At 43.7% G+C, this 24,011-nt stretch overlaps 1 protein-coding gene across 3 annotated transcripts in view; it reads right to left on the bottom strand.

The window, feature by feature from the left end:
* Positions 1–20,221, bottom strand: part of PLA2G4A (phospholipase A2 group IVA) — a 331,217-nt gene extending 310,996 nt beyond the window's left edge. The window contains exons 1-2 of one of the 3 annotated variants that reach the window (XM_040407267.1): positions 20,109–20,183; positions 10,840–10,914 (exon numbers count right to left, since the gene is read on the bottom strand). The gene's annotated coding sequence lies outside the window, so the exon portion shown is untranslated. Of the gene's footprint in view, positions 1–10,839; positions 10,915–14,407; positions 14,449–20,108 lie in introns of those variants that run through there. The other 2 variants (XM_040407268.1, XM_040407269.1) reach the window with 2 other exon arrangements.
* Between the last annotated feature and the right edge of the window lie 3,790 nt (positions 20,222–24,011).

Below are 24,011 nucleotides of genomic sequence, written 5' to 3'. Positions count from 1 at the left end.
CCCAGAGCTATATGGCCACGTTCATCGGCAAGTAAATACATCTTTGGCACACATTGTTGGTGCCAAGATACATCTGACCACAGACACGTGGTCTAGCAAACACGGGCAGGGAAGGTACATAACTTTTACTGCCCACTGACTGAACCTTCTGAAGGCAGTCAAGCATGTAACCCGTGGCTCCCGTGTAGATTGTGTTTCCGCCACGGATTTCATGCAGGCCTGCCTCTTCTTCTCCTTCTCCTACTCCATCCTCAGTCTCCTCCTTGGCTGACTCCTCCTTTTCCACTGCTACTGCCTCTTACACTGCGCCCCACAAGCTCCCCAGTCCCCAGAACCTATTCAACGTGCCAGGTGAGACATTGCTATGCCGTGCTGCGGCTGTCGTGCCTGGAAGCCAAGAGCCACACCGGTCCTGCACTGCTTTCAGCTCTGTGGTCACAGGCCAATGAGTGGCTAACCCTGCTCAATTTGACAGTTGGTAAAGTGGTGCGCAACAACGGTGCCAATCTGCTGAGCACGCTGAAACAGGGCAAAATGACATGACACACGTCCTGACCTTAGTCGTGCAGCGATTCGTTGCCAAATACCCCGGGGTCCAGGACGTCTTGCGTCTGGCCATTTTAGAAGATCTTACACGGCCATGGCTCGCCTTGCTGACATTCAGCGGTGACACCACCTGCCCGTCAGACGTCTAATTTGTGACAGCCCGACACACTGGAACTCCTCTTTGTATATGCTTGATAGGCTGCTCCAGCAGCAACATGCCGTTAACGGGGCAGTGAGGTCAGCTGGATCCTTGTCTCTCAAAACACATTGGCACGATGAGACCCCCTTCAGAAAATACGCCACCCTCTGGCTTGTATGGGCTTATGACCTGTAGCCGGCCGCTCCCCTCCCCGCCTATGGGTAGGGTCCACCCCAACTTCTCTTGTGCTGGGGCAAATGACCCATAAAATCCCTTAGGGCTAATAGCCCCAGACCAGAATGTTGCAGAAAGATGGTTCCAGGCCCAATTGATCCGCCTGGGTTCTAGCTACAACTAGAGTCCAAACATGGTACAGTTATTTGGTTTCTGTGGGGAGATATGGATCTCTCTTCCCTGACATCCCCCCATCAACCAAAGACCATGGGCACGTACATCGTGGCCACCGGGACACAAATATGTATCCGGTTTGCGCCTGCGATGGCCGGGCGATTCAGAATTCCTTATGAAATGTAGGTGCCAACATGTCTGGGAGGTAGCATTGATCCTAGCAAGGGCTGATACCTCCTGCTGGGTTTTCCTGCAGGATTTAGCTTGCCTCCAAACTGGCTGATTGAGGTGTGACATTCTCCACCTGGGGCCTCCTTGAAGCCTGGACGCCTGGGGCTTTCTTCCTTGCTAGCTGACAATCAGATGGCTGGGGGTGGGAACTTATTTTGCATGTACACTGATGTACATGCCAAAAGGTGACTCAAATGACAATCAGGGCTGCCAGTAAATAATTATCCATTTTCCTTACAGCTTGATTTTGCAAAAAAGTGGGCAGTAGAAGATTAGTGATTTGGAGTGATGACGAAAGTCAATAGACTGGGCTCTGATGGGTGCAAATGGGTCTGGAAGAAAAAGGGGGGCTAACGGATCGATAAATTGAAGGAAATGTCAAGTTCGATGGAGGAAGCCAGATATGGGGTTGTTTCACAGCTAAAGGTGTGGATACTTGACCAGAATCGATGGTGATCTCAATGCTGAGCTATATGTGGGTATGCTATAAGACAAGTTACTTCATACACTTGAGAACTATGGGTATGAAAAGGACAACAGTGTTCCAGCAGGACATCGACCTGAAGCATATGACAATATTAGCAAAAAAATGGTTCAATGATAATGAAGTAGAGGTGCTGGATTGGCCCCCACAGTCCCCAGACGTCAACCCAATTGAACACTTGTGGGTAGAGATGAAGAAAAAGCTGTATTTGTACCCAATTGAGTTGACAAGTATGCACCAACAATGGGAACATGTAGAAGAGACCTGGGAACAGATTTTAGTCGAGACATGCTTGAATCTGATCAGAGCATGCCCAGAAGGATTCAGTCAGTGTTGAAAGCCAAATGTGGATTTACAAAATACTAAATAAAATAAAAATTGAATTTTAGGAGCAAAACAGTAACAATGCAGTTAAATGACAATCTGCATAACTAATAATATGCTAAATAGTTGCAAGTCCAATTTAACTATGAGATAGCCAAGATCATTTTCTATAAAATGATGGCAGTCTTATGTTCAAAACTGTAGTGGATGGTGAGATAGAGCCTGAAACTCAAAAGTTTGTCAGTGTATTTAGTGTATCCAGCAGTGTACTGATATGAAAGAGAGGAGGTATAATATATATAAAACTACACATATAACGAAAAAGTTTTGCAAGTAAGAATTGCAAGCCAAAAAAGGTAACAACTCAGGAATATTTTCAGTTATTCTAACAGTCTACAAGTACATAGGCCCCATAAGAAATATAAAAAGGCCTGGGGGAATATACAGAGAGAGTCAAGACAAAAGAAGCTGGAACTTCTTGTATAGGATGGTTCCAATCTTTATATGGTAACTGGTTGTGCACATCAGACTTCATATAATAGATTGGAACATGGCAAACATATTCTAACCGAAACAATAAGACATATATCATAGTTAATAAAGATGTTCAAATACACCTATTGAGTACATAACAAAGGGGTAGGCTAACATTCCACAGTTGGGAGCATTCAAGTGTAAATGTTCTGCAAAACCCATTTGTGATACAGTGAATGAGCTCCTAAAAAAGTTCTTTACTCTTTTCTTACTGATAACCTATCCTTTGAATAGGTCATCAGTATCTAAATCAGTGAAGGTCTGACACCCGAGACCCCTGCCAATCAGCTGTTTGAGAAGGTGGCGACATTCAGACCCACGCCGATCAGATGCTGATGACTTATCCAAAGGATAGATCTGTAACAAAAAGGTAAAGAACCCCTTAACAGAAAAATTGACCATTCCTTAACCCCTTCCCAACACGACGTACTATTACGTCATGGAAGCCACTACATTCCCGCAATTTGACGTAATAGTACGTCATGGTGATCGGGGGCGGGCACCGAAGCGGTGCGCGGGATCACTGAAGGGGCCCAACAGTCCCTGGTAGCCGGGCCCCTGCAGTATCCTAATAAACCCCTTCTATGCCACGGTCCGCGCTGATCGCGACATAGAACATAGAAACATAGAATGTGTTGGCAGATAAGAACCATTTGGCCCATCTAGTCTGCCCAATATACTGAATACTATGGATAGCCCCCGGCCCTATCTTATATGAAGGATGGTCTTATGCCTATCCCATGCATGCTTGAACTCCTTCACTGTATTTGCAGCTACCACTTCTGCAGGAAGGCTATTCCATGCATCCACTACTCTCAGTAAAGTAATACTTCCTGATATTACTTTTAAACCTTTGCCCCTCTAATTTTAAACTATGTCCTCTTGTAGCAGTTTTTCTTCTATTAAATATTCTCTCCTCTTTTACCTCTTTTAAAAGTTTCTATCATATCCCCTCTGTCTCGTCTTTCTTCCAAGCTATACTTGTTAAGGTCCTTTAATCTTTCCTGGTAAGTTTTATCCTGCAATCCATGTACCAGTTTAGTAGCTCTTCTCAGAACTCTCTCCAAAGTATCAATATCCTTCTGGAGATATGGTCTCCAGTACTGCGCACAATACTCCAAATGAGGTCTCACTAGAGCTCTGTAGAGCGGCATGAACACCTCCATCCTTCTACTGGTAATGCCTCTCCCTATTCACCCAAGCATTCTGCTAGCATTTCCTGCTGCTCTATGACATTGTCTGCCTACCTTTAAGTCTTCTGAAATAATGACCCCTAAATCCCTTTCCTCAGATACTGAAGTTAGGACTATCACTGATTTTATATTCTGCTCTTGGGTTTTTATGCCCCAGGTGCATTATCTTGCACTTATCAACATTAAATTTTAGTTGCCAGATTTTTGACCATTCCTCTAGTTTTCCGAAATACTTTTCCATTTGGTGTATCCCTCCAGGAACATCAACCCAAATCTTTGTCATCAGCAAAAAGACACACACCTTACAATTGAGGCCTTCTGCAATTTCGCCGATAAAGATATTAAACAATATGGGTCCCAGAACAGATCCCTGAGGTACCCCACTGGTAACAAGACCTTGGTCTGAATATACTCCATTGACTACAACCCTATGTTGTCTGTCCCTCAGCCACTGCCTGAGGTTTGTGTCGGGTTAGGGAGCGCATCAAGTCCCCGTGATGCTGTGTCGGGGACTCGATGTGTCAAAAGTCACCCCGATGCCGTGCAGAGGCTGCCCAATGCCTTGCACGGCATCGGGACCGGCCTTCTACGGGTGCCGAGGAGATCCAGCCTCAGGCTGGGTCTCCTAGGCAACCTGTTTGTGTACTACTCACTGTAGTACACGAACAGGCAATGCATTACAATACAGATGTATTGTAATGCATTGCAGAGGGGATCAGACCCCCAAAAGTGAACATCAAAAATAAAGTAAAGAAAAAAAAAAAAAAAGTTTAAAAGTGTGTCTAACGTTTTTAAGTAAAAAAATAAATAAATTAAAAATAAAACTGAAAAAAAATAAACACACATATTAGGTATCACCACGTCCGTAATAACCGGCTCTATAAATATATCACATGATCCGCCCTGTCCGATAATCATAAAAAAAATTTAATAACTGTAAAAAAAAATCCATTTAGGGCACCTTACATCTCAAAAATTGCAACAGCAAGCGATCAAAAAGGCGTATGCTCCCAATATAGTACCAATGAAACAGTCACCTCATCCAACAAAAAATTAGACCCTACCTAATACAATCCTTAAAAAAAAAAAAAACTATCACTCTCAGACAATGGAGACACTAAAATATGATACTTTTTTGCTTCAAAACGGCTTTTATTGTGCTAGTGAAATAAATAAATAAAAAAAAAAAAGTATACATATTAGGTATCGCCATGTCCGTAACAACCAGCTCTATAAAAATATCACATGACCTAATCCCTCAGGTGAACACCGTAAATTTTTTTTTAAAAAAGTGTATATATCCCATTTTCGGCACCTTACATCACAAAAACTGCAACACCAAGCGATCAAAAAGGCATATACCCCCCAAAATAATACCAATCAAACTATCACCTCATCCCGCAAATTATGATACCTCAACTAAGACAATCGGTCAAAAAATAAAAAAGCTATGGCTCTCAGACTATGGAAACACTAAAATATCATTTTAGTTTCAAAAATGATAGTGTAAAACTTAAACAAATAAGAAAAAGTAGACAAATTAGGTATTGCCACATCCGTAAAAATCTGCACTATAAAAAAAGTCACATGACCTAATCCCTCAGGTAAACGCTGTAAAAATAAATACTGTGCCAAACCAACCAATTTATTGGTCACCTTGCCCCATAAAGTGAATAATGAATGATCAAAAAAAAAAATAATCACATGTACCCAAAAACGGTACCAATAAAAACGGCAACTCTTCCTGCAAAAAACGAGCCCCTGCACAAGACGATCAACAGAAAAATAAAAAAATAGGGCGTTCAGAAAATGGATACAAAAACCAAATTTTTGTTTTCAAAAATGCTTTATGTAAAACTGAAACAAACATCATAGAAAGTAGACATATTTGATATCATTGGGTCCATAACTTGCTCTATAAAAATAGCGCATGATCTAAGGTTGATTAAAAAAAAATGAAGGTTGTTAAAAAAAAAATTAAAAAAAAGTGCCAAAACATTTTTTTGTTACCTTGCCTAACAAAAAACATAATAGAGCAATTAAAAATCATATGTACCCCAAAATAGTACAAAAAAAAAACTGGCACCTTATCCCAAAGTTTCCAAAATGTGGTCACTTTTTTGAGTTTCTACTGTAGGGGTGCATCAGGGGGGCTTCAAATGAGACATGGCATCTAAAAACCAGTTAAGCTAAAACTGCCTTCCAAAAACCATATGGCGCTCCTTTCCTACTGCGCCCTGCCGTGTGGCCATACAGTATTTTACGCCAAAATGTGTGGTGTTTCTGTAAACCGCAGAATCAGGGTAAGGCCTCATGCACACGACCGTATTTTGTTTCCGTGTCAGATCCGTTTTTTTCGCGGATAGGATGGGAACCCATTCATTTCAATAGGTCCGCAAAAAACGCGGACAGCACACTGTGTGCTGTCCGCATCAGCATGTCCGTTCCGTTTCTCCGCAAAAAAAATAGTGCATGTCCTATTTTTTTTCTAGTTTGTGGACAAGGATAGACTTTATTACAATGGATCCGCAAAAAAACGGATGCCATACGAAACGTAATCAGGTTTTTTTTGCGGACCACAAAACACATACGGTTGTGTGCATGTAGCCTAATAAATATTGTTTTGTTTGGCTGTTAACCCTTCCTTTGCTACTGGAAAAAATGGATTAAAATGTAAAATCTGCCAATAGAGTGAAATTCTGAAATTTCATCTCCATTTTCCATTAATTCTTGTGGAGCACCTAAAGGGTTAACAAAGTTTGTAAAATCAGTTTTGAATACCTTGAGGGATGTAGTTTCATTTTTGGGTGGTATCTATTATCTAAGCCCCTCAAAGTGACTTCTGACCTGAACTGGTCCTTAAAAAGTGGGTTTTGACAATTTCAAGATTTGCTTCCAAACTTCTAAGCCTTCTAACGTCCCCAAAAAATAAAATGTCATTTTCAAAATGATCCAAACATGAAGTAGACATATGGGAAATGTAAAGTAATAACTATTAGTTGAGGTATCACTATCTATTATAAAAGAGAAATTTTAATTTGAAAATCTGGGAATTTTTAAAAAAAATTGGTAAATTTTAGATTTTTTCACAAATAAAGGTGAAATATATTGACTCATATTTATGACTAATGAAGTAAAATGTGTCACAAGAAAACAATCTCAGAATGGCTTACATAAGTAAAAGTGTTCCAAAGCTATTACCACATAAAGTGACATGTCAGATTTACAAAAAATGGTCTGGGCAGAAGAGCGAAAACTGGCCCGGGGTAGAAGGGGTTAATTAACTATGCATTTTAACTGTGTTTAACAAAAATCCTTGTTCAGGACTCACCTTAAGGACCAGGCAATTTTTTGCAAATCTGACATGTGTCACTTTATTTGTTGATAACTTTAAAATGCTTTTACTTAGCCAAGCCATTCTGAGATTTTTTTCTCGTCACATATTGTACTTCATGACACTGGAAATTTGAGTCAAAATATTTCATTTTTATTTATAAAAAAATACCAAATTTACCAAAAATTTTGAAACATTCAGTTTTCAAAAATTTCAATTTCTATCCTTTTAAAACAGATCGTGATACCTCCTAAAATGGTTATTACTTTACATTTACCATATGTCTACGTCATGTTTGGATCATTTTGTATATGACATTTTCTTTTTTTGGGACGTTAGAAGGCTTAGAAGTTTAGAAGAAAATCTTGAAAACCCAGTTTTTAAGGAGCAGTTCAGGTCTGAAGTCACTTTGTGAGGCTTACATAGTAGAAACCACCCATAAATGGTCCCATTTTAGAAACTACCCCCCTCAAGGAATTCAAAACTGATTTTACAAACTTTCTTAACCCTTTAGGTGTTCCACAAGAATTAAAGGGAGTCTGTCACCTCCATATGGCCATATACACAGTGCTTACATTGTCCTATAGCACACCTTTACATAAATGTAATAGTACCTTTGTATTTTTCTTTACACTTGCAGAAGCTGGAAAAACTAAGTTAGATTCATATTCAAATGAGCACTCGCAAGTGCCCAGTGGCGGTGTTCACTGTGTTGGAGCCCATGCTGCTCTGCCTTTTTTCATTGTTTCCCCGCCGCAGCCTCTGCCCGCCCTCCTATTCCCTTGCGCCATCCCTCGGTCCGACCGAGATCCCGCGCCTGTGCACTGCCTCGCTGGGCCGGGGCATGCACACTGCGATGCCTATTGTTGGCACAGCATCGCTTTAACTACTGCTCATGCGTCGGCGAAACCAGCGGCAATGTGGTGTTTGCCGGCGCAGTAGTTAAAGCGTTGCTGTGCCCACAATGGGCATCGCAGTGGGCATGCTCCGGCCCAGCGAGGCAGTGCACAGGAGCGGGATCTTGGCCGGACTGAAGGATGACACAAGGGAAAAGGAGGACGGGCATAGGCAAAGGCTGGGGTGGGGAAACAATGAAAAAAGGCAGAGCAACCTGGGCTCTAACACTTTATATTATATTTTTATAGAGCTGGTCATTACGGACGTGGCAGTACCTAATATGTATACTTTTTTAGTTATTTAAGTTTTACACAATAATATTTTTGAAAAAAAAAAAACATGTTTTAGTATCTCCATAGTCTGAGAGCCATAGTTTTTATTTATTTATTTTTTGGGCGATTGTCTTAGGGGCTAATTTTTTACAGGATGAGGTGACGGTTAGATTGGTACTATTTTGGGGGGCATATGCCTTTTTTGATCGCTTGGTGTTGAACTTTTAGTGATGTAAAGTGACAAAATAGTTTTTTTAGCACAGTTTTTATTTTATTTTTTTGACGGTGTTCACCTGAGGGAATAAGTCATGTGATATTTCTATAGAGCCGGTCGATACGGACGCAGCGATACCTAATATGTCTTTTCTTTTTCTCCTATTTTTAAAAAAAAATTTACTTTCTTTTGGGAAAAGGAATCTTCTTATTTTTTTTACTTATTTTTTCACCTTTTTTGTCCTACTTTGGGACTTCAAGTTTTGGGGGTCTAATCCCCTTTACAATACTTCTGTATTGTAATGCATTGGCTGTAAGGCTGGGTTCACACGGGCGTCACGTTTTGGCTCAGGGTGCGTCCCGGGTGCATTGCGGCAAACCCGCGCGAGTAGGTACGCAATTGCAGTCAGTTTTGATTGCGTTCAGTTTTTATCGCGCGGGTGCAATGAGTTTTGCACGTGTGTGATAAAAAACTGAATGTGGTACCCACACCCAAACTTCTTCACTGAAGTTCAGGTTTGGGTTCAAGGTTGTGTAGATGTAATTATTTTCCCTTATAACATGGTTATAAGGGAAAATAATAGCATTCTTTAATACTGAATACTTAATAGAAGGTCAATTGAGGATTAAAAAAAAAATTAACTCACCTCCTCCAATTCATCGCGTAGCTGCCGGTCTCCTGTGCTTTCTTCAGGACCTGTCAAAGGACCTGTGGTGACGTCACTGAGCTCATCACATGGTCCATCACCAAGGTGATGGACCATGTGATGTGACGTCACCACAGGTCCTTTAGCCGGCAGCTCATGATTAAAGTAGTAAGAAGAGACCGGCAACTACGCGATCAAGAGGAGGAGGTGAGTTAAAAAAAAAAAATTTGACCCTCAATTGACCTACTAAGCATTCTGTATTAAAGAATGCTATTATTTTCCCTTATAACCATGTTATAAAGGAAAATACAGTGAATAGACTGTCATCTTAGGAACTATGCGTGAAAATCGCACCGCATCCATAGTTGCTTGCGGATGCTTGCGATTTTCACGCAGCCCCATTCACTTTGTGCGTGAAAAACGCACAAAATAGAGCATGCTGCAATTTTCACGCAATGCACAAGTGATGCGTGAAAATCACCGCTCATCTGCACAGCCCCATAGAAATGAATTGGTCCGGATTCAGTGCGAGTGCAAAGCGTTCACGTCACACATTGCACCCGCGCAGAATACTCGCCCGTGTGAACCCAGCCTAAGTGTATTACACAGTGTAATACACTTACAGCTTCCTGCCTGTGAGATCCAGGGGGCTGGATCTCACAGGCTGTCACAGAAGGCAGCCACAATGCATAAGGAAGACATCGAGCTGCCTTCCCTGCCATAGGGTCCCCATCACAGCAGCGCAGGGACCCGATGGCCACCCCTCACCCTGCAGGATCCCACACGTGCCGCGGTCAGTGCTGATCGTGGCAGTGCGAGGGTTAATGCGCCGGCATCAGTGTTTTCACTAATGTCAGCGCATACAGTAGGGGTCCGGCTATCAGTGACTGCCGGACCCCTGCCGCTGATCGGGCGGGCGTAGCTCCTGCACCTGCCCGATCAGCCCGCTGTACGGGTCCTTAAGGGGTTAAATAGAAAAAGAATACGGTACTTACTCATGCAACTTTTGTGCAAATCAGTGACTGCATTACAAATGTCTAATGATAAACCTGTTTCCACATCAGAAATACAGCCACATTTACGGTCATCACCCTCATACAATTCTAATAAAGTGCATGTCCACTAACAAAAACAAAATTCTTGTTCAAATATGACAAATTAGGGCATGGTGAGATTGCATAAGGGACAGATGCATATGTCTACAACTGTGCCACCACATTCATGATTAAGCGCCATCCAGGCGCCAATTAGCTTGAAGTCCACCAAACATGGTTCTATTGCATGTTTTACCTACCTGGTCTAACCAGTAGCCACTTATTTTCTCACTGACTTGGACTGCAAGCATGGTCACTGCTAGGACCTTTCAGGCAGGTCATGGTCTATTGCTACTGGATCAACAGGCCTTGTGGCCATTGCTTGCTCTGCTGTGACTTCACTCCACCTCAACAGAGAAATCTCCCTGTAAACTGACCTGGCCATTGATAACCTGCATCTCATTTTTTTAACCTACAAATCTGGCAGTGAGTTCAAAACTAACCCTCCACTATTTATATGTATACTGCATATACGGAAGCTTTCTGGCACACTGCCAGTCTCTCACTCAATCTGATGAAGCCATGGTTTCAGTGTCGGACTCGGGTGCCTAGGGCCCACCATACGGATACATTTAAATGTTACCTGCTCACACAGCATCAAGATGCTACCAGACGATAAAATATGGGGGTTCCCGCAGCAACTTTGAGAAGGTAGGTCCTGTGGAGAAAAGGACACTGGTTAGCATTCCTCTATACCTAGAAGTCATCTCAGCTCTGATCGGGTCTATAATAATAAACTGGGGAGTTTCTCTAACCCCTTCAGGACCCTGCCATTTTTCACCTTAAAGAAGTATTCCTATCCTAGACAATGGAGGCATATCGTTAGGATATGCCCCCATTGTCTGATAGGTGCGGTGCACCTATATTGAGAACGGAGCAGGGAGCGCTGTGGCTGGAGAACCGCAGATTTCCCGGGGTCTATCCACCACCAAGCGCTAATCCCCGCCTCTCCCATAGAAGTGAATGGGAGCGTGCACGGCCAATAGCGCTCGGCTATTTTTGGCCGCCCCATAGAAATGAATGGAGGGCGGCTGCGCATGCGCAGTGCTCTCTCCTTCACTTTCAGGGCTCCGTTCTCTATATATGTGCGGATCCCAGCGGTGGGACCCGCACCTATAAGACAATGGGGGCATATCCTAGCGCTATGCCCCCATTGTCTGAGATGAGAAAACCCCTTTAGGACCAGGCCATTTTTTGCAAATCTGACATGTGTCACTTTATGTGGTGATAACTTTAAAACGCTTTTACTTATCCAGGCCATTCTGAGACTGTTTTCTAGTCACATATTGTACTTCATGACAGTGGTAAAATACAGTACAGTAAAAAAAAAAAAAAAAAGTATTTTTATTTATAAAAATAATTCCAAATTTACCAAGAATTTGGAAAAATTAGCAAATTTCCAAACTTCTGTTTCTCTACTTTTATAATAGATAGTAATACCTCCAAAAGTAGTTATTACTTTACATTTCCCATATGTCTACTTAATGTTTGGATCATTTTGTGAATGCCATTTTATTTTTGGGGGACGTTAGAAGGCTTAGAAGCAAAACTTGAAATCTTTCAGAAAATTTCTAAAATCCACTTTTTCAGGACCAGTTCAGGTCTGAAGTCACTTTGTGAGGCTTACATAATAGAAACCACCCAAAAATGACCCCATTTTACAAACTACACCCCTCAAGGTATTTAAAACTGATCTTACAATTTTACAAACTTTGTTAACCCTTTAGGTCTTCTACAAGAATTAATGGAAAATAGCGATAAAACTTCAAAATTTCACTTTTTTGGCAGATTTTCCATTTGAATCCATTTTTTCCAGTTACAAAGCAAGGATTAACAGCCAAACAAAACTCAACATTTATGGCCCTGATTCTGTAGTTCACAGAAACACCCCATATGTGATCATAAACTGCTGTACGGGCACACGGCATTGCGCAGAAGGAAAGGAACGCCATACGTTTTTTGGAAAGCAGATTTTGCTGGAATGTTTTTTTGACACCATGTCCCATTTGAAGCCCCCCCTGATGCACCTCTAAAGTAGAAACTCCAGAAAAGTGACCCCATTTTGGAAACTACGGGAAAAGGTCACTTTTCTGGGGGAGGGGTGCTGTAGATGTCCCTGTTAGGCCCCCTGCACACGAACGTGTGCACCCCGTGGTCGTGCTGCGGCCCGCAATGCACGAACACAGTCCGTGGGGCAGCCACAGCAGATCGCGGACCCATTCACTTGAATGGATCCGCGATCTGGCCGTTCCACAAAAAGATAAGACATGTTCTATCTTTTTGCGGAACGGAAGTACGGGACAAAACCCCACGGAAGCACTCTGTAGTGCTTCCGTAGGGTTCCGTTCGGCATCTCCGGATTTGCGGACCCATTTAAGTGAATGGGTCCGCATCAGTGATGTTTGGACACACCTTCTCATTCAAAGAATTTTCTTTATTTTCATGACTATGAAAATTGTAGATTCACACTGAAGGCATCAAAACTATGAATTAACACATGTGGAATTATATACATAACAAACAAGTGTGAAACAACTGAAAATATGTCATATTCTAGGTTCTTCAAAGTAGCCACCTTTTGCTTTGATTACTGCTTTGCACACTCTTGGCATTCTCTTGATGAGCTTCAAGAGGTAGTCCCCTGAAATGGTTTTCACTTCACAGGTGTGCCCTGTCAGGTTTATTAAGTGGGATTTCTTGCCTTATAAATGGGGTTGGGACAATCAGTTGCGTTGAGGAGAAGTCAGGTGGATACACAGCTGATAGTCCTACTGAATAGACTGTTAGAATTTGTATTATGGCAAGAAAAAAGCAGCTAAGTAAAAAAAAAAAATGACTTTAAGAAATGAAGGTCAGTAAGTCAGCCGAAAAATTGGGAAAACTTTGAAAGTAAGGGCTATTTGACCATGAAGGAGAGTGATGGGGTGCTGCGCCAGATGACCTGGCCTCCAGTCACCGGACCTGAACCCAATCGAGATGGTTTGGGGTGAGCTGGACCGCAGAGTGAAGGCAAAAGGGCCAACAAGTGCTAAGCATCTCTGGGAACTCCTTCAAGACTGTTGGAAGACCATTTCAGAGGACTACCTCTTGAAGCTCATCAAGAGAATGCCAAGAGTGTGCAAAGCAGTAATCAAAGCAAAAGGTGGCTACTTTGAAGAACCTAGAATATGACCTATTTTCAGTTGTTTCACATGTATATAATTCCACATGTGTTAATTCATAGTTTTGATGCCTTCAGTGTGAATCTACAATTTTCCTAGTCATGAAAATAAAGATAACTCTTTGAATGAGAAGGTGTCCAAACTTTTGGTCTGTACTGTATATATACACACACATTGTATAATTATATGTTTCGTAGGCTGTATACTCTTCTCCTTTCTGAAAGAAACCTCCTGTTTTCTCACAAACAGGTGAATGCAAAAGAGACCAGCACCTCCAAACTATGTATAAAGGAAGGTTAAAAGGTCAGCTGCTTGCTACAGTGGCTGCAATGCAAAAGCAAAAAAATACTACAAGTAGCAGCACGCTGCTTTATGCACAAAGACATATGCAAACATTGAAAATATAAATAAATGTAAACTGCATTACTGCCGTACTTACTATATGTAAATCAGAAGCTATTTGCACACATTTTTTAAGTATATGTCAAGCCCATCTACCAGACAGGACCTACACTAACATTCTTGCCTCTAGAGCTTTTGGCCTACAAAACTCGGGACAATGTAGAATCCAGCTACAGTGTAAATCATATTCTGATTAAAAGCCCTGGGAAGATGGGTGGGATTGCACAATCGAAATAAGGGAAACCTATTTGTCACCAGTATTTATAATGGCCCTCTCTGTAGTGCCCCGAGTATTTAGCAAAGCCCCCTCTGTAGTGCCACCAGTCTTTAGCATGGCCTCCCCCCTCTGTAGTGTCCCCCATGTCTAGCACTTATTACCTGTAGTGGCCCCAGTATTAAGCATTTCTCCCTGTAGTGCCCCCCAGCATTAAGCATGGCAGTCCCCATTGTACTACCCCCAGTGTTTAGCATTTTGCTCCTGTAGTGCCCACAGTATTTAGCACTCCCCCGAGGTGCCACCAATATTTACTTTACCCATAGTGTCCCCAGTAGTCTCATGAAAGATAAGAAATAAAACAGAATACTCACCTGCTAGTTACTACAACACTGCTCCAATTCAATAATGCTACTGCAGGACAGCTGAACGGTGGAAAAACAAAGAAACAGTCGATTAAGGGTTCATGCACACGACCGTATGCATTTTGCTGTCCGCAAAAAAAATGAATCCACAAAAAATACGGATGACGTCTGTTTGGATACCGTATTTTGCGTAGCAGAACAGCTGGCCCCTAATAGAACAGTACTATCCTTGTCCGTAATGTTCTATTTTTTTGCGGAACGGAAATACGTACATACGGAAACGGAATGCACACGGAGTAACTTCAGTTTTTTTGCGGACCCCAAAAAACAGCACGGACACAAAGAAAATACGTTCATGTGCATAAGCGCTGAGGGTACTTTCACATCTGAGTTTTTACTGGATCCGGCAGGGTTCAGCAAAAAACGCTTCCGTTATGATCATTTAAACGACTGCATCCGTTCTGAACAGATTAGGTAGTATTACCTCTAAAATGACCATGACTAAAACCATTATAAGTCAATGGGCAACAGATCAGTCATTATTTACTTACATTTTGTTTCATGCCGGATGCGTCTTGCTTCTCATCCCATGCCGGACAGAAAAATGATGCTTGCAGCATTTTTCTGTCCGGCATAGGAACGCAACCAAACAGAAAGGAATGCATTATGGCGCACTCCGTTCTTTTCAGTTTTGTCCCCTTTGACGATGAATGGGAACATAACTAAAGCGTTTTCCTCAGGTATTGAGATCCTATGACGGATCTCAATACCGGAAAGGAAATACGCTGATGTGAAAGTAGCCTAAAGTCATGTCAGTTCCATGCAGTGGAAAAAGGGCTATGTCCTTCTGTGACAAATACCGGACCTCGCTGCTGCCGGACGTCAAATACATAGAGCCAGAGAGATACGGTATGGTCACTGGTTACCAAGGCGTGACGTTACCACATTCCTGAGCAGCAGGTAAGGTCAGCTTCTGGGGCTGGCAGCAAATGAGTCAAAACCGATCAGGGCTCATGACTCCAGACCATAATGTCGCAGGGAGGTGGTTCTGTAACCAATGGATCCGCCTGGATTCCGGCTACCAGTAGAGTCCAAGCATGGTACCGTTATTTGGTTTCTGTGGGGAGATATGTATATCTTCCCTCCCTGGCATCCTAGTTCTCTGCCAATTGGCTGGGCTTTGAAGCAGGGCCCCCCTGTGGAGTTCACTACCTCTGCTATCTGACAGCAGATGGCTAGTGTGGGAACATGGCTGACAGTAAATAATAATCCATATTCCTTACACCTTCCTTTTTATTTCTCATTCCCTTCCAACCCATTTCTGGCTTTGGCTCAATAACCTGCATTAAAAATTGCTACAGAAGTTGTGTGTGACACCACCCTAAGGGGACGACCACCCGATTGCTTTTACAGTGGAATTTGGCACCAACAGGCCCACTGAAATTCAATCTAAAACCCGCCAGCGGCCTTATTCTTTCTGCCTCCTATTCCTTTCAATGGAATACAGCTCTGAGGATTGAGGAGCGGTGGCTCATAGCCGAGGCTGCGCTGGAATGGATGTGTCCACAATCGTCAGTGCTGCCCTCCACTGAAATGAATGGGAGGAAGAAAAGAATGCAGTGGCTCGTGGGTTTTGGCTGAAATTTTGGTGAGGCTGCCCTTTCCAAAATTCCACTGTAAATTCTGTCATGAGAATGTCCCCTAAAAGGTTGACAGTTTGTCAATAGGGCCATAGACATGTAATTACTACAGTTACTAGTAATTAATGTTCCATAATTAGGCCATGTTCTGCATCCAATCTGCATTTTTTTGTATATTGGATGAGACACATTTACTTAAAGGGATTCTTTCACCTCATTTTAGCCTATAGTGATGCGGACATGCAAGGCTAGATCGCCGCTAGCATGTCCGCCATATACCTGTCTCATAGCGCTGTGTCCTTTTATTGTGTTAAAAAAATTATTTTATAGATATGTAAATGAGCCTGGTAAGGAGCCCAAGGGGCTGTACTAACATTCTTGGAGCCCAGCCACGCCCCCCTGTGAAGGCGGCCTCCGAATCTCCTACTTGCTCACAGTTAGATCGCCGTAATCTCACGATGCACGAGCTCGCGCATGTGCAGTTCCTTCCCTGAGGCTGATGCCAGCCCAGAGAAGGAACACTATGCCGGCACTGCGCATTGCGATATTACGTCGATCTAACTATGAGCAAGGAGGAGATTCGGAGAACGCAAGCGGTGCTGGGCTCCAAGAAGAGCCCTTGGGCTCCTTACCAGGCTCACCCACATATCTATAAAAATCATTTTTTAAACATAATAAAAGGACACAGCGCTATGGGGCAGGTATTATGCGGACATGCTAGAGGCAATCTAGCCGTGCATGTCCGCATCACTATAGGCTAAAACGAGGTGACAGAATCCCTTTAAATGAGGCTGCAAAAATTCAGGCAGCAGACTGTGCTGTCCCCATCCGTATGTCTGTGCTACAGTCTTGGAAAAAATAAATAAAAATAGAACATGTCATATATTTGTCCGTTTTGCAAAATAGATATGACTAGGGATGAGCAAACTTCTGTTTAAGTTTGGCATACAAGGTTCGGGTTATCTAAGAATTCCTTTTTGGATTCCGCTACCACGGACCTTAACCACCTCCGGACCGCCTAACGCAGATTCGCGTTCCGGAGGTGGCAGCCCTGCGCAGAGTCACGCATATATGCGTCATCTCGCGCGAGCCGGGATTTCCTGTGAACGCGCGCACGCGCTCACAGGAACGGAAGGTAAGAGAGTTGATCTCCAGCCTGCCAGCGGCGATCGTTCGCTGGCAGGCTGGAGATGTGGTTTTTTTAACCCCTAACAGGTATATTAGACGCTGTTTTGATAACAGCGTCTAATATACCTGCTACCTGGTCCTCTGGTGGTCCCCTTTGTTTGGATCGACCACCAGAGGACACAGGTAGCTCAGTAAAGTAGCACCAAGCACCACTACACTACACCCCCCCGTCACTTATTAACCCCTTATTAGCCCCTGATCACCCCATATAGACTCCCTGATCACCCCCCTGTCATTGATTACCCCCCTGTCATTGATCACACCCCTGTAAAGCTCCATTCAGATGTCCGCATGATTTTTACGGATCCACTGATAGATATATCGGATCCGCAAAACGCATACGGACATCTGAATGGAGCCTTACAGGGGCGTGATCAATGATTGTGGTGATCACCCCATATAGACTCCCTGATCACCCCCCTGTCATTGATTACCCCCCTGTAAGATCCATTCAGATGTCCGCATGATTTTTACGGATCCACTGATAGATGGATCGGATCCGCAAAACGCATACGGACGTCTGAATAAAGCCTTACAGGGGCGTGATCAATGACTGTGGTGATCACCCCATATAGACTCCCTGATCACCCCCCTGTCATTGATTACCCCCCTGTCATTGATCACACCTCTGTAAAGCTCCATTCAGATGTCCGTATGATTTTTACGGATCCACGGATACATAGATCGGATCCGCAAAACAAATACGGACATCTGAATGGAGCCTTATAGGGGGGTGATCAATAACAGGGGGGTGATCACCCCATATAGACTCCCTGATCACCCCCCTGTCATTGATCACCCCCCTGTCATTGATCACCCCTCTGTCATTGATCACCCCCCTGTAAGGCTCCATTCAGACATAAAAGGAATGTGGGCCCCTTTGCGCATCTAGGCTGCAAAAAAGTGCCACACATGTGGTATCTCCGTACTCAGGAGAAGTTGGGGAATGTGTTTTGGGGTGTCATTTTACATATACCCATGCTGGGTGAGAGAAATATCTTGGCAAAAGACAACTTTTCCCATTTTTTTATACAAAGTTGGCATTTGACCAAGATATTTATCTCACTCAGCATGGGTATATGTAAAATGACACCCCAAAACACATTTCCCAACTTCTCCTGAATACGGAGATACCAGATGTGTGACACTTTTTTGCAGCCTAGGTGGGCAAAGGGGCCCACATTCCAAAGAGCACCTTTCGGATTTCACTGGTCATTTTTTACAGAATTTGATTTCAAACTCCTTACCACACATTTGGGCCCCTAGAATGCCAGGGCAGTATAACTACCCCACAAGTGACCCCATTTTGGAAAGAAGACACCCCAAGGTATTCGCTGATGGGCATAGTGAGTTCATGGAAGTTTTTATTTTTTGTCACAAGTTAGTGGAATATGAGACTTTGTAAGAAAAAAAAAAAAATCATTTTCCGCTAACTTGTGACAAAAAATAAAAAGTTCTATGAACTCACTATGCCCATCAGTGAATACCTTAGGGTGTGTACTTTCCGAAATGGGGTCATTTGTGGGGTGTTTGTACTGTCTGGGCATTGTAGAACCTCAGGAAACATGACAGGTGCTCAGAAAGTCAGAGCTGCTTCAAAAAGCGGAAATTCACATTTTTGTACCATAGTTTGTAAACGCTATAACTTTTACCCAAACCATTTTTTTTTACCCAAACATTTTTTTTTTATCAAAGACATGTAGAACAATAAATTTAGAGCAAAATTTATATATGGATGTCGTTTTTTTTGCAAAATTTTACAACTGAAAGTGAAAAATGTCATTTTTTTGCAAAAAAATCGTTAAATTTCGATTAATAACAAAAAAAGTAAAAATGTCAGCAGCAAAGAAATACCACCAAATAAAAGCTCTATTAGTGAGAAGAAAAGGAGGTAAAATTCATTTGGGTGGTAAGTTGCATGACCGAGCAATAAATGGTGAAAGTAGTGTAGGTCAGAAGTGTAAAAAGTGGCCTGGTCTTTCAGGGTGTTTAAGCACTGGGGGCTGAGGTGGTTAACCTATGGTCCGTGGTAGCGGAATCCATAATGGAATTCTTAGATAACCCGAACTCGAACCTTGTACACCGAACTTGAAAACAAAAGTTCACTCAACACTAAATATGATGCTACTACGGCAGGGAGAAACATAATGGTGACATTGACATGGCTGGTATCCATGGTTTGCGTCCGCAGAACACATTTCGTTTTAGAAGCATATTTCTTCTTTACACCGCCTGCTGAACAGGAGTACCAATATTGTGCATCAGTTACATTTGCCTCAACTTTTGGAAATACCAGTTTTATGTGCAAAAATTGTTGAATACTCTTAAAAATGGTGCAAGTGGTCATCGATTTGGCACGTCACCGGATAAATGTGCGCGGCTGATCTATAAACTCTGCATGAATGGAGCACTGTACATATTATGTATTTGAAATGACATACTGTGAGATTACTGTACTTATTGCCTTGTCAGTGACTCTGTGCTACCCTAATACTACCGACACGGTCCCGCTGCTAATAGAACTACAACCATGTGTGAAGCCATAATGGTTCAAACTAGTCTCATACAAGAAAGCAGAAGCTGGGAGAGAAATAATGTCTAGTCAGTACTGAACTCCCAGCTGCAGTGACACAGGAAGCAAGGCAATGACCAATCTCCTAGAAGCTGCGTGCTGCAGTATATACCATCTAGAAGAGGCAGTACAGCTCCAGCCCCCAGCCACCCTGCCCTCCATAAATGAAGGAAACAACTAGCCGCTTTCTAGAGGAAGTGCTATGGAAGGAGGCAGCAGACACTTCCTAAATACAGTTTGTACTCAGGCAGTGTACAAGAGGTTAAAAGCGCCTAGCATACCATACATTACACAGCAACATATCACTCACCTGTAGCCTTCTCTCTCTGTCTGCATATAAGTGCCAGGCAGGGAAGTTGGAGTGCAAACTACAACTCCCAGCATGCTTTGCAACTACTCAAAGTTTCAACAACTTTATCCGTCCCTTTTTGTGTTTTTGAGAGTATTGGGGATTGAGAATACTTAGAGACTATATGCAAGAGCTCCCCTTGCTGGCAGTTATGTGATTCTTTGGGCCAGGTTGCTTGTTGGAGGCTGTGTGCAAATGACTGCAAGCATAGTTCTAGCAGGAGACTGGGAGGAGTGCTCTCAAACAAGGCACCTAGGATTCATCTATTGTATATACAGCACCGTCATCTCCGGTGTGGCTGTGCACTGTACATCAGCAGTCAATATTTTTTTTTTTAACGCCTTCGTAATGCAACAATTTTCCGTATTTTTCCTCTTTGCAGGAACCATAACTTTATTTTTTGTTCACATATCAGAGCTTATTTTTTTGTAGGACAAGTTGTAATCTCTAAGGCTACATGCACACGACCGTTGTGTGTTTCGCGGTCCGCAAATTGCAGATCCGCAAAACACGGATGGCGTCCGTGTGCGTTCCGCAATTTGCAGAACAGCACGGACAGCCATTGATATAACTGCCTATTCTTGTCTCCAAAACGGACAATAGGACAGGTTATTTTATTTTTTTGCTGGGCCACGAAACGGAGCAACGCATCTTTTGCTGCCCCATTGAAGTGAATGGGTCCGCATCCGAACCGCAGAAACTGCGGCTCGGATGCGGACCAAAACAACGGCCGTGTGCATGAGGCTTAATGGCACCATTGCCATTGCATACAATGTAGTGGAAACCTGGAAAAATGCAATTCAGTGATTGTTGTATGTGTTTCATTCTTATGTGGCACACAAACCTTGCACATACTCTATACATACCTTCCAACTGTCCTGGATCCTGCAGGACAGTCCTGGATTTCAGTGGCTGTCCTTCCCGCAGTCCTTGCACAGGGGGTTATGTCCTGCTTTCTAGCAGCTGTCCCTGCTTCCATAGGAAGCAGGGACAGCTGCCTGTAATGATGAAGCAGAGAGCTGTCCTTCCGCGTGAGGGGACACAGCAGGGCATATTACTGTGAGGGGGGCACAGATGAGCCCATTACTGTGAGGGGGGCACAGATGAGCCCATTACTGTGAGGGGGGCACAGATGAGCCCATTACTGTGAGGGGGGCACAGATGAGCCCATTACTGTGAGGGGGGCACAGATGAGCCCATTACTGTGAGGGGGGCACAGATGAGCCCATTACTGTGAGGGGGGCACAGATGAGCCCATTACTGTGAGGGGGGCACAGATGAGCCCATTACTGTGAGGGGGGCACAGATGAGCCCATTACTGTGAGGGGGGCACAGATGAGCCCATTACTGTGAGGGGGGCACAGATGAGCCCATTACTGTGAGGGGGGCACAGATGAGCCCATTACTGTGAGGGGGGCACAGATGAGCCCATTACTGTGAGGGGGGCACAGATGAGCCCATTACTGTGAGGGGGGCACAGATGAGCCCATTACTGTGAGGGGGGCACAGATGAGCCCATTACTGTGAGGGGGGCACAGATGAGCCCATTACTGTGAGGGGGGCACAGATGAGCCCATTACTGTGAGGGGGGCACAGATGAGCCCATTACTGTAAGGGGGGCACAGATGAGCCCATTACTGTAAGGGGGGCACAGATGAGCCCATTACTGTAAGGGGGGCACAGATGAGCCCATTACTGTAAGGGGGGCACAGATGAGCCCATTACTGTAAGGGGGCACAGATGAGCCTATTACTGTAAGAGGGCACAGATCTGGGCATAGCTACTGTGCACATATCTGGGCATCACTACTGTGAGAAGCACATATCTGGGCAAAGCTACTGTGAGGGGGCACACATCTGGCCATAACTACTGTGAAGGAGGCAGAATGCTGGCATAAGTACTGTGTAGTGGCATAAAGGGGAAATAATTACTATGTGGGGGCTGGGTGGGATTAGGAGTTTAGTTATGTTTTGGGTGGAGTTAGAAGCGTGGCCACATGGCCACACATACTGTCCCTCTTCCTTTTCAAAAGTTGGGAGGTATGTGTATGTTACATTTTAGTGCCAGGCTTTGGAGCAGTAAGGATGCCTGGCCCTATCAATCTGACTAGGAGGGGGAGTGGCAATAGGGAGAGGTGGAGGTACAGTGGTGCTCCGAGCACCTCATTTGCATATGACTGAAAATAAGAATTTCTCTGCAATGGCAGTATTGATTGCAGAACGGCTCACTTTAGTTGCCATGATCAACCCTACCTGCCTCGCACAATAGGATTGATGATGCTGATGTCACGATCAGTGTGGGGGGTGGGAACTCCACACTGAACACAGGAGCGAAGGGGAACAGTTACCTGGCCTGGAAACTAGGGAAGAAACAGGTTACCTCCTAGACAACCCTAATCCGGGCACTAACTACCGTATCTATCAATATAACACATAATGCAACAGCACTCTGCAAACCAAATAAAGTACAAAGACATATTACACCTGTGCATTGGGATGTGCTGACTAACCCCCTTTTCCTTTGTAGTTTATATGGGAGACGTGGCTGACTCCTATTTTGGTTGTGCACTCCTGTAGCCTGTTTTGCCTCATATGCTAATTAAAATCAGCCTGAGTATATAGTTTGCTCTGCATGCATGTTGCTACTTGGATTCAATGGAGGCCATTTTGCCACCACAGAGATATAAACCAAAAGGGGCCCAGCATGCATGTGGAACCTACACCTCCTGAATTTCATGGTCGCTGTCATGGCACATAACAGGTGAATTTAGTGTTAGGTTCCAGTCTTATAGAGATCGCCTTGACGTGCGGCAGACGGGCTCAAATATTTTTGTACAAAATATATTTGCCAAGCATCTCTAATTTATTAGCATAGTATTTGCAATGTAATGTCTTTGTACTTTATTTGGTTTGTAAAGTGCTGTTGCATTATGTGTTGTTCTATATGTGTTTTCAGCCATAGCGACGTGCACCTGCGCATTGGGATGTGCTGACTAACCCCCTTTTCCTTTATCAATATGAATAGACCCTGAAGGTAGGAATATTCATATGCAGTATATCTAGGCCTTTATAACCCTATTAGGCCATGGAAAAGGTTAGGGCCAGAGGCAACCCATTCCTCCCCAGATGAATGAATGGATGTCTCTGTCTCAGGCCCAGATACAAACAGGGAATATAACAAACACAAACAAACACGACACTTAACTTCTGTAGAGGAACATACAGATGACAAACTCACAGCAGCTCAGCCAAACCCAAATTAACCACCTCCGGACCGCCTAACGCAGGATCGCGTTCCGGAGTTGGCAGCCCTGCGCAGAGTCACGCATATATGCGTCATCTCGCGATGGCCGAGATTTCCTGTGAACGCGCGCACACAGGTGCGCGCGCTCACAGGAACGGAAGGTAAGAGAGTTGATCTCCAGCCTGCCAGCGGCGATCGTTCGCTGGCAGGCTGGAGATGTGTTTTTTTTAACCCCTAACAGGTATATTAGACGCTGTTTTGATAACAGCGTCTAATATACCTGCTACCTGGTCCTCTGGTGGTCCCCTTTGTTTGGATCGACCACCAGAGGACACGGGTAGCTCAGTAAAGTAGCACCAAGCACCACTACACTACACTACACCCCCCCCCCCCCCGTCACTTATTAACCCCTTATTAGCCCCTGATCACCCCATATAGACTCCCTGATCACCCCCCTGTCATTGATTACCCCCCTGTCATTGATCAACCCCCTGTAAAGCTCCATTCAGATGTCCGCATGATTTTTACGGATCCACTGATAGATGGATCGGATCCGCAAAACGCATCCGGACGTCTGAATGAAGCCTTACAGGGGCGTGATCAATGACTGTGGTGATCACC

This window comes from Bufo bufo, chromosome 9, assembly GCF_905171765.1.
Source record: "Bufo bufo chromosome 9, aBufBuf1.1, whole genome shotgun sequence".
NCBI lineage: Eukaryota > Metazoa > Chordata > Amphibia > Anura > Bufonidae > Bufo > Bufo bufo.
The sequence above is the reverse complement of the archived record's forward strand: the minus strand, read 5'-3'. Positions and strand labels throughout refer to the sequence as shown.